The sequence below is a fragment of the Bufo bufo genome, chromosome 6, assembly GCF_905171765.1.
Source record: "Bufo bufo chromosome 6, aBufBuf1.1, whole genome shotgun sequence".
In the NCBI taxonomy this organism is placed as follows: Eukaryota; Metazoa; Chordata; class Amphibia; order Anura; family Bufonidae; genus Bufo; species Bufo bufo.
Genome location: NC_053394.1, coordinates 71,431,736 through 71,441,658, shown reverse-complemented (window position 1 = coordinate 71,441,658; position 9,923 = coordinate 71,431,736).

Genomic DNA, 9,923 nt, shown 5'->3' with positions numbered 1-9,923 from the left:
CCTGTGAAGTGAAAACCATTTCAGGTGACTACCTCTTGAAGCTCAACAAGAGAATGCCAAGAGTGTGCAAAGCAGTAATCAAAGCAAAAGGTGGCTACTTTGAAGAACCTAGAATATGACATATTTTCAGTGGTTTCACACTTTTTTGTTATGTATATAATTCCACATGTGTTAATTCATAGTTTTGATGCCTTCAGTGTGAATCTACAATTTTCATAGTCATGAAAATAAAGAAAACTCTTTGAATGAGAAGGTGTGTCCAAACTTTTGGTCTGTACTGTGTATATATAATATATATATATATATATAATTAAAGCAGTATAATATAGTAGTGTATATACTGTATATATATTAGGCTCCATTCACACGTCCGCAAGTGTTATCCGCACCCGTTTCGCAATTGTGCGAACCCATTCATTCTCTATGGGGACACTATTTGCTCTCTGCATCTGCATTTCCGGAGCGCGGCCTCGATCTTCCGGTCCGCAGCTCCGTAAAAAAATAGAGCATGTCCTATTCTTGTCCGCAATTGCGGACAAGAATAGGCATTTCTATGGGGGTGCTGGCCGGGTGTATTGCGGATCCTCAATGCACTACGGACGTGTGAATGGAGCCTTATAAGTACTCATTTTGCAGTGTACGGTGGTGGGTAGAGTTGAGCGGACACCTGGATGTTCGGGTTCGACGGGTTCGGCCGAACTTCGAAAAAAAAAGTTCGCGTTCGGGACCCGATCTTGACCCCGAACCCCATAGAAATCAATAGGGACCCGAACTTTTGAGCACTAAAATGGCTGTAAAAATGTCATGGAAAGGGCTAGAGGGCTGCAAATGTCGTCAAAATGTGGTTAAGAGCATGGCAAGTGCTCTGCAAACAAATGTGGATAGGGAAATGACTTTAAATAACATAAAATACGTAAAAATAAAAAATAATAATCTTTCTCTAGGAGGACCAGGTCCATATGGAGTAGGAGGTTGAGGAGGTGGTGGATGTGGCGGTGTAGGTGGAAGTGGCGGTGGAGGAGGAGGAGGTAGCCTACACTGCTTTTTGTTTTAAAATTTATTTTTATTTTTTTAAATTAGGGTACACCCGAAAAACATTGGGAAATATAACCCTCCAGTCGTGCTAAACACACGTTCAGACAATACACCGGCTGCAAGGCAGGCCAGCACCTCCAAGGCGTAAAGGGCAAGCTCAGGCCATGTGCCCAATTTGGAGACCCAGAAGTTGCAGGGGCTGACCCCTGTCAGTTAGTTCGTGTAGGTGTGTGCACTTAGTGCCCCACCATGTCGCACGTCCCCGTGATGTTCACGATCCAATATGATATCTGCTCTATCAACTTTCGATGTTCTTTTATGCGCCTACCATGGTGATTACGGGTGGCGGGGAATCAGGGTTCCAGGCCAGAGAGGGAGCGTGAGAAAAAGAGACCAAATTTAAGGGAGATAAATTAATTTAAAAAATTTGGGATCGAGAAGAAATGTAGGAAAAGCTATTGAGGCGCAAATGTGGGACAAATTACAGAAGCCCAAATGTTAGACAAAAGAGACAAGCGAAATTGTGGGAAAAGCTATTGAGGCGCAAATGTTGGCCAAAAGAGTATAGCGGAAATGTGGAAAGTATTGAAGCTTAAATGTGGTACAACTTGTTTAAGTTTAAGCATTGATTCAAAGGAGGTGGCGCGCATCAATTAAAGAAGCATTTCAGAAATTTTATTCCCTGTCACCTATGCAGAGCAGGGATTTATTCACATCTAAAATTGTATAATGTCAACCCAAGAATGTAACAGAAAAACTACAGAAATTAATTAACCTGTCTACTTGGTAGACCAGGGGTCTATGACAGAAAACAATTGTTTATTGTCACCGAAAATGTAAAATAAAAATTATTGAAATTTATTAAGCTGTCAACTAGGTAGAGGAGGGGTATATTACACCCAGAAATTTGTGAATTTGACCATAAAATGTAACTGACAAATGTTATATATTTTTTTTACCGTTCTAATAGGTATGGCAGTGGTACATCAAACAAAAAAATTGCTGAATTTCACCAGAAAATGTAACTGACAAATTGTTTTATTGTTTAACCTGTCTACTAGGTATAGCAGTGGTACTTCACACCCAAAAAATTTTGAATTTCAACTGAAAATGTAACTGACAAATTAATTTTTTTTGTTAACCGGCCTACTAGGTATAGCAGTGGTACTATACACCCAAAAATTGGTGAATTTCACCCGAAAATGTTAATGACAAAGTATTAAAATGATATAAAATAAAACACATACAAATTTTTTTATTTATTTATGAGGTGGAGTTCCATATGGAGTAGGAGTTTGAGGAGGCGGTGGACGTAGCGGACTAGGTGGAAACGGCGGTGGAGGAGGACGAGATAGCCAACACAGGTTTTTGGTTTTAATTACATTTTTTAAAATTAAGGTACACTCCAAAAGAGTGTGAAATATCCAAAATACAAACATGAGCAATTGCGCTGCAGTATAACAATGGCTGCTTAGTGCCAGTATACATGTCTATTCTGCACAAGGTATGGACAAGTCCTGAGGGATCCATGCCTGTTTCATTTTAATGAACGTGAGCTTGTCCACATTGGCTGTGGACAGGCGGCTGCGCTTGTCTGTGATGACACCCCCTGCCGTGCTAAACACATGTTCAGATAATATACTGGCTGCAGGTCAGGCCAGCACCTTCAAGGCGTAAAGGGCAAGCTCATGTGCCCAATTTGGAGACCCAGAAGTTGAAGGGGGCAGACCCGTTATTCAGTACGTGTAGGCGTGTGCACACATACTGCTCCACCATATTGGTGAAATGCTGCCTCCTGCTAAGACGTTCCATATCAGCTGGTGGTGCTGGTTGTTGTGGCATGCTGACAAAGCTTTTCCACATTTCGGCCATGCTAACCCTGTCTTCTGAGGTGCTGGCGGTGCGACCTCGTCCTTCGCCTTGTGCTTCGACTGTGCCCCCGCTGTCAGGTGGGAATGCCACCAGCAGCGCGTCTACCAGCATGCGCTTGTACTCGCGCATCTTACGATCACGCTCCAGTGACGGAATTAAGGACAGTACGTTGTCCTTGTAACGGGGATCCAGTAGCGTGACCACCCAGTAATCAGCACAAGTTAGAATGTGGGCAACTCGGCGGTCATTGCGGAGACACTGCAGCATGTAATCGCTCATGTGTGCCAGGCTGCCCAGAGGCAACGAAAAGCTGTCCTCTGTGGGAGGTGTATTGTCTGTGTCCTCTGTATCCCCCCATCCACGCACCATTGATGGCCATGAGCTGGTCTGGGTTCCACCCTGCTGTGAACATGGTTCCTCCTTCTCCATCTCCTCCTCCTCATCCTCTACCTCGTCATCCAGAACTGTGCCCTGGCTGGACAATTGTGTACCTTGGGTTTGTGGGTGCAGGAACCCACCCTCGGAGCCACTTGGGAATGACTGGCCGGAAACCCTACGAAATGATCCCTCTTCCTACTCCTTCTTCTGTGCCACATCCTCTTCCATCATCGCCAGGAGCGTTTTTTCAAGGAGGCATAGAAGTGGGATAGTAGCGCTGAGAACGGCGTCATCGGCACTGGCCATGTTGGTGGAGTACTCGAAACAGCGCAACAAGGAACACAGGTCTCGCATGGAGGCCCAGTTATTGGTGGTGAAGTGGTGCTGTTCCGCCGAGCGACTCACCCGTGCGTGCTGCAGCTGAAACTCCACTATCACCTGCTGCTGCTCGCACAGTCTGGCCAGCATGTGCAAGGTGGAGTTCCACCTTGTGGGCACGTCGCATATGAGGCGGTGAGCGGGAAGGCCGAAGTTACGCTGCAGCGCTGACAGGTGAGCAACAGCAGGGTGAGAACGCCGAAAGTGCGCACAGACGGCCCGCACTTTATGCAGCAAGTCTGACATATCGGGGTAATTTTTAAGGAATCTCTGCACCACCAAATTCAGCACATACGCCAGGCAAGGGATGTGCGTCAAACCGGCTAGTCACAGAGCTGCTACGAGATTTTGCCCATTATCGCACACCACCAGGCCGGGCTTGAGGCTGACAGGCACAAACCACTCATCGGTCTGTTGTTCAAGGCCCGTCCACAGCTCCTGTGCGGTGTGGGGTTTGTCCCCCAAACAGATAAGTTTTAAAACTGCCTGTGTCACGACTGGGAGTGGGGGAACCCCCCATCGCGCAATGCTCTGGCTACCAGGCCGCAATGCAGGGAAAAGGGAGCTGGTCACCTCCTAACGCTTCCCTCAACAGGCCCTAGTCTCCTAACTGTATGAGCCCCCTTCAGTGGTAAGAGGACTCATACCCACGTGCCTAGAGACCTAGGAATCCCTGCATTGCCCTACAAATGATGACAGGGCAGAGAATACCTGTGCATCCACGACACGGATGACAGGCGTCTCCAGAGGCCCAGTAGCTGACAGGATGCAAGACTATGGGTGAAACAGTACAGCAGGTAAGTCACACAGCAACATAACAATGCTATAAACACTTACCTGCCGCAGCTGAGATGGACGGAGGCGCCAGGCTGGGAAACCCACAGTCTTGCCTTCGCTTAAACCCCTCCGGGAAAGCAAGCCCCTTCCGGAGCAATCACACCACCATGCGAACCTCCAAACAGGGACCACACCACAACTACATACACCAGGTGGGGGAGGAATAACAGAAACACACCGAAGGGGACAAACTGACACAGCAAAGGAAACAGAATCACAAATAAGGGTGGCTCACACAGACATCAAACATACAGCCAGGGAGCAAAGCTCCAACACAGGCTGACAAGCAAACTCTGACCTCAGGCAGCAACACACCAACATATAAAGAGGCCAGAGGTCACACCCACCACAGAACATTAACCCTGTGCAAACCAAAAATGGGGAAACACCACAACCCAGGGAAAATGCCTCGCATGCAAACACCGTTGCCAACGGCAACCGCATGTGTAGACACAGAGTCACGACTTAACCAAGGGTCGTGACAGCCTGCTGTCGTTTACCCCTGGCTGTGCTGAAGCTAGTGGTGAAGGTGTTACGCTGACCGGATGAGGAGCTGGTAGAGGATGTGGAAGCAGAGTAGGAGGAGGAAGCAACAGGAGGCAAACTGAAGCACCCTGCAATCCTCGGTGGTGGAAGGACATGCGCCAAACTGCTATCCGCCTCAGGCCCAGCCGCCGCTGCATTTACCCGGTGTGCTCACTGCTCCACGTATCTGTAGTCAGGTGCACCTTGCCACAGATGGCGTTGCGCAGTGCACACCTGATTTTGTCCCCTAATTGGTTGTGCAGGGAAGGGATGGCTAGCCTTGAAAAGTAGTGGCGGCTGGGCACGACGTACTGTGGGACAGCCACCGCCAAAAGGCCTTTATAACTATCCGTCTCCACCAGACGGAATGACAGCATTTTAAAGGCCAGTAATTTAGAAATGCTGGCATTCAGGGCTAGGGATCGCGGGTGGGTAGGGGGGTACTTCCTCTTCCGCTCCAGCATTTGGGAGATGGAGAGATGAACGCTTCCGTGGGACATTGTGGAGATGCTTGGTGACCCAGGTATTGGTGTTGCTGGCAGATCCTCTGTTTGCGGTGTGGCAGGTGGCACTGTCACTCCAGAGGTGGATGAAGAGGCCGCGACTGCAGCAGAAGAGGAAGCAGGAGGAGCCAGAGACCTTTCTTGGTTTTTGAGGTGTCTACTCCACTGCAGCTCGTGCTTTGCACTTAAATGCCTGGTCATGCAGGTTGTGCTCAGGTTGAGAACGTTTATGCCTCGCTTCAGGCTCTAATTGCACAGCATGCAAACCACTTGTGTCTTGTTGTCAGCACATTGTCTGAAGAACTGCCACGCCAGGGAACTCCTTGGAGCTGGCTTTGGTGTGCTCGGTCCCTTGCTGCAGTGGGCAGTAGGAGGCGTACTGTCTAGAGGATGGCCGCTCCGCTTTTGCACCCTGCTCCCTCTTCTGTTGTGCTGGTGACTCTGTGCGACCACCGCCTCTTCCTCCGAACTATATAGGTCACTCGCATGACCTTGATTCCATGTGGGGTCGAGGACCTCATCGTCCTCCACATCATCTTCCACCCAGTCTTCACCCCTGCCCTCTTTGTCGGTCTGCACACTTTCGAAAGCCCCAGCAGTTGGCACCTGTGTTTCGTCATCATCCGAGACATGCTGAGATGGTCCTCCCATGTACTCATCTTGAAAGATAAGTGGTTGGGCATCGGTGCACTCAATCTCTTCCACTTCTGGGGCAGGGATAGGTGGATAACCCTGGGAAACCCTGCTAACAGAGTCATCAAAAAGCAGAAGAGACTGCTGCATGACTTGGGGCTCAGACTGCTTGGCTGATTTGCAAGGGGATGAGGTGAAAGACTGATGGACATCGGCTGCAGGTGCCAACTGTGGTCTTTCAGCAGGAGACTGGGTGGGAGACAATGTGAAGGAACTGGATCCACTGTCAGCAACCCAATCTACTATCGCCTGTACTTGTTCAGGCCTCACCATTCGTAGAGCCGCATTAGGCCCGACCAAATACCGCTGCAGGTTCTGTCCCCTACTCGCACCTGAGGAAGGGGTTTTACTTGTGCGTGTAGCTGGAACAGATTGACCATGTACTCTCCCTGCAACAGGAGCTCCACCAGCAGCACCACGACCTGGGCCACGTCCCTTATTTGAAGCTCTCCTCATATTTTTCGAATTTAGGATCTTTCCCTAAATGGGTGTTTAATTAATAGTAGAATAGAACGACAGTATGTAAAGGGTGTATCTCTCACGGCCTGAACCAGACTAGGCCTCAATAAAATATTTCATTGCCCAAAATGGCTGTATTTCAAATGGCTGTATTTCAAATGCCTGCATCAAACCCCTGTATGTAGAGGGGGTATCTCACAGGACCTGAACCAGTGTAGGCTAAAATGTAATATTTCTTTGCACAAAATGGATGTATTTCAAATCGTTGTATTTCAAATTCCTGAATCAAACCCCTGTATGTAGAGGGAGTATCTCACAGGGCATGAACCAGTGTAGGCCTAAATTAAATATTTCTTTGCACAAAATGGCTGTATTTAAAATGGCTGCATCAAACCCCTGTATGTAGAGGGAGTGTCTCACAGGGCATGAACCAGTGTAGGCCTAAATTAAATATTTCTTTGCAAAAAATGGATGTATTTCAAATGGCTGTATGTCAAATGCCTGCATCAAACCCCTGTATGTAGAGGGTGTATCTCACACGGCCTGAACCAGTGTAGGCCTGAATTCAATATTGGTGCACAAAATGGCTCTATTTCAAATGCCTGCATCAAACCCCTGTATGTAGAGGGAGTATCTCACAGGGCATGAACCAGTGTTGGCCTAAATTAAATATTTCTTTGCACAAAATGGCTGTATTTCAAATGCCTGAATCCAACCCCTGTATGTAGAGGGTGCATCTCACACGGCCTGAACCAGTGTAGGCCTGAATTCAATATTGGGGCAACAAATGGCGGTATTTCAAATGCCTTAATCAAACCCCTGTATGTAGAGGGAGTATCTCACAGGGCATGAACCAGTGTAGGCCTAAATTAAATATTTCTTTGCACAAAATGGCTGTATTTCAAATGCCTGAATCCAACCCCTGTATGTAGAGGGTGCATCTCACACGGCCTGAACCAGTGTAGGCCTGAATTCAATATTGGTGCAATAAATGGCAGTATTTCAAATGCCTTAATCAAACCCCTGTATGTAGAGGGAGTATCTCACAGGGCATGAACCAGTGTAGGCCTAAATTAAATATTTCTTTGCACAAAATGGCTGTATTTCAAATGCCTGCATCAAACCCCTGTATGTAGAGGGAGTATCTCACACAGCCTGAACCAGTGTAGGCCTGAATTCAATATTGAAGAAAAGTTCGAGAGATCCGCTCACCTCTGTTACCCTCAGGGTAGGTGCACCAACCAAAGCTTGAGATCACCCCTCAAAAATGGTTAAAATGTAGAATAGGTATGGATGGGCACTCGTATATGGAGGTATAGGACACAATTTATTTGTAAAACTTACAATAAAAACACAATATGAGATGACAATATAAACATAAATAATAAATGATATAAAACACTATGTTAAAATACAATAGGAAACATTTGGCCTTATTTGTATATCGTTTTGGACCGAGATTGGCGGCCTAAATATCCTCGATTTGATGCTTGGTACAAGTCCTGGTTACAGGAAGAGGATAAATAAAGCAGCCAGCCTCTGCTCAATTCAGCAATATTTTCCTATAATTAGGTGCATAGGATTATCACACATCTGTCTATATAACCTATAATAATATATTTGGTCCTATATTTAGAATGCACAGATGTGCTTGAATGTCACTGGGTATTCGGTATCAATTTAACCGATGTCCAAAAATGGCGTTCCACATATATACTATTTCTTCTATGTTAAGCGATCTCTGCAGGATATGTATGATCTCTTTTGTATCTTAAAGATACTGCTACATTTGTATCAAAGTTCGATCATTGAACGCAAGTCCTTAGTATAATTTGTTATTTCTCCTTGTGATGTCTTGATGTTACTACTTCACAAGTTTTGACCCACTGTGTGGGCTTACCTTTGCCTGTGTTTCTTTGCTTACTAGATGGGTTCACACTCCGCGATGTGTGCCGGCGTCCTGGCTATGGAGTTGATCGCGTCCCACGTGTCTCTCAGCTGGTTGCAAAGTATGACTCAGTGGGAGGATTGCGTACCTCTCAGGCGCAGGTTAGTGACGTCTTAAGGTCTTTTTCTCGCAAAGTAGAGGAATTCCTTTTTCTTTACAGTGCACTTGTATCCATAGACGATGGGGTATTAGTCCAAGGTATTACGCCAGACGCGTTTCAGGGAGACGCTGTCCCCTTTTTCAGTGGCAGGAAGGGGACAGCGTCTCCCCGAAACGCGTCTGGCGTAATACCTTGGACTAATACCCCATCGTCTATGGATACAAGTGCACTGTAAAGAAAAAGGAATTCCTCTACTTTGCGAGAAAAAGACCTTAAGACGTCACTAACCTGCGCCTGAGAGGTACGCAATCCTCCCACTGAGTCATACTTTGCAACCAGCTGAGAGACACGTGGGACGTGATCAACTCCATAGCCGGGACGCCGGCACACATCGCGGAGTGTGAACCCATCTAGTAAGCAAAGAAACACAGGCAAAGGTAAGCCCACACAGTGGGTCAAAACTTGTGAAGTAGTAACATCAATCACAAGGAGAAATAACAAATTATACTAAGGACTTGCGTTCAATGATCGAACTTTGATACAAATGTAGCAGTATCTTTTAGATACAAAAGAGATCATACATATCCTGCAGAGATCGCTAAATATAGAAGAAATAGTATATATGTGGAACGCCATTTTTGGACATAGGTTAAATTGATACCGAATACCCAGTGACATTCAAGCACATCTGTGCATTCTAAATATAGGACCAAATATATTATTATAGGTTATATAGACAGATGTGTGATAATCCTATGCACCTAATTATAGGAAAATATTGCTGAATTGAGCAGAGGCTGGCTGCTTTATTTATCCTCTTCCTGTAACCAGGACTTGTACCAAGCATCAAATCGAGGATATTTAGGCCGCCAATCTCGGTCCAAAACGATATACAAATAAGGCCAAATGTTTCCTATTGTATTTTAACATAGTGTTTTATATCATTTATTATTTATGTTTATATTCTCATCTCATATTGTGTTTTTATTGTAAGTTTTACAAATAAATTGTGTCCTATATCTCCATATACGAGTGCCCATCCATACATATTCTGAATTCAATATTGGTGCACCAAATGGCGGTATTTCAAATGCCTGAATCAAACCCCTGTATGTAGAGGGTGTATCTCACACGGCCTGAACCAGTGTAGGCCTGAATTCAATATTGGTGCACCAAATGGCGGTATTTTAAATGC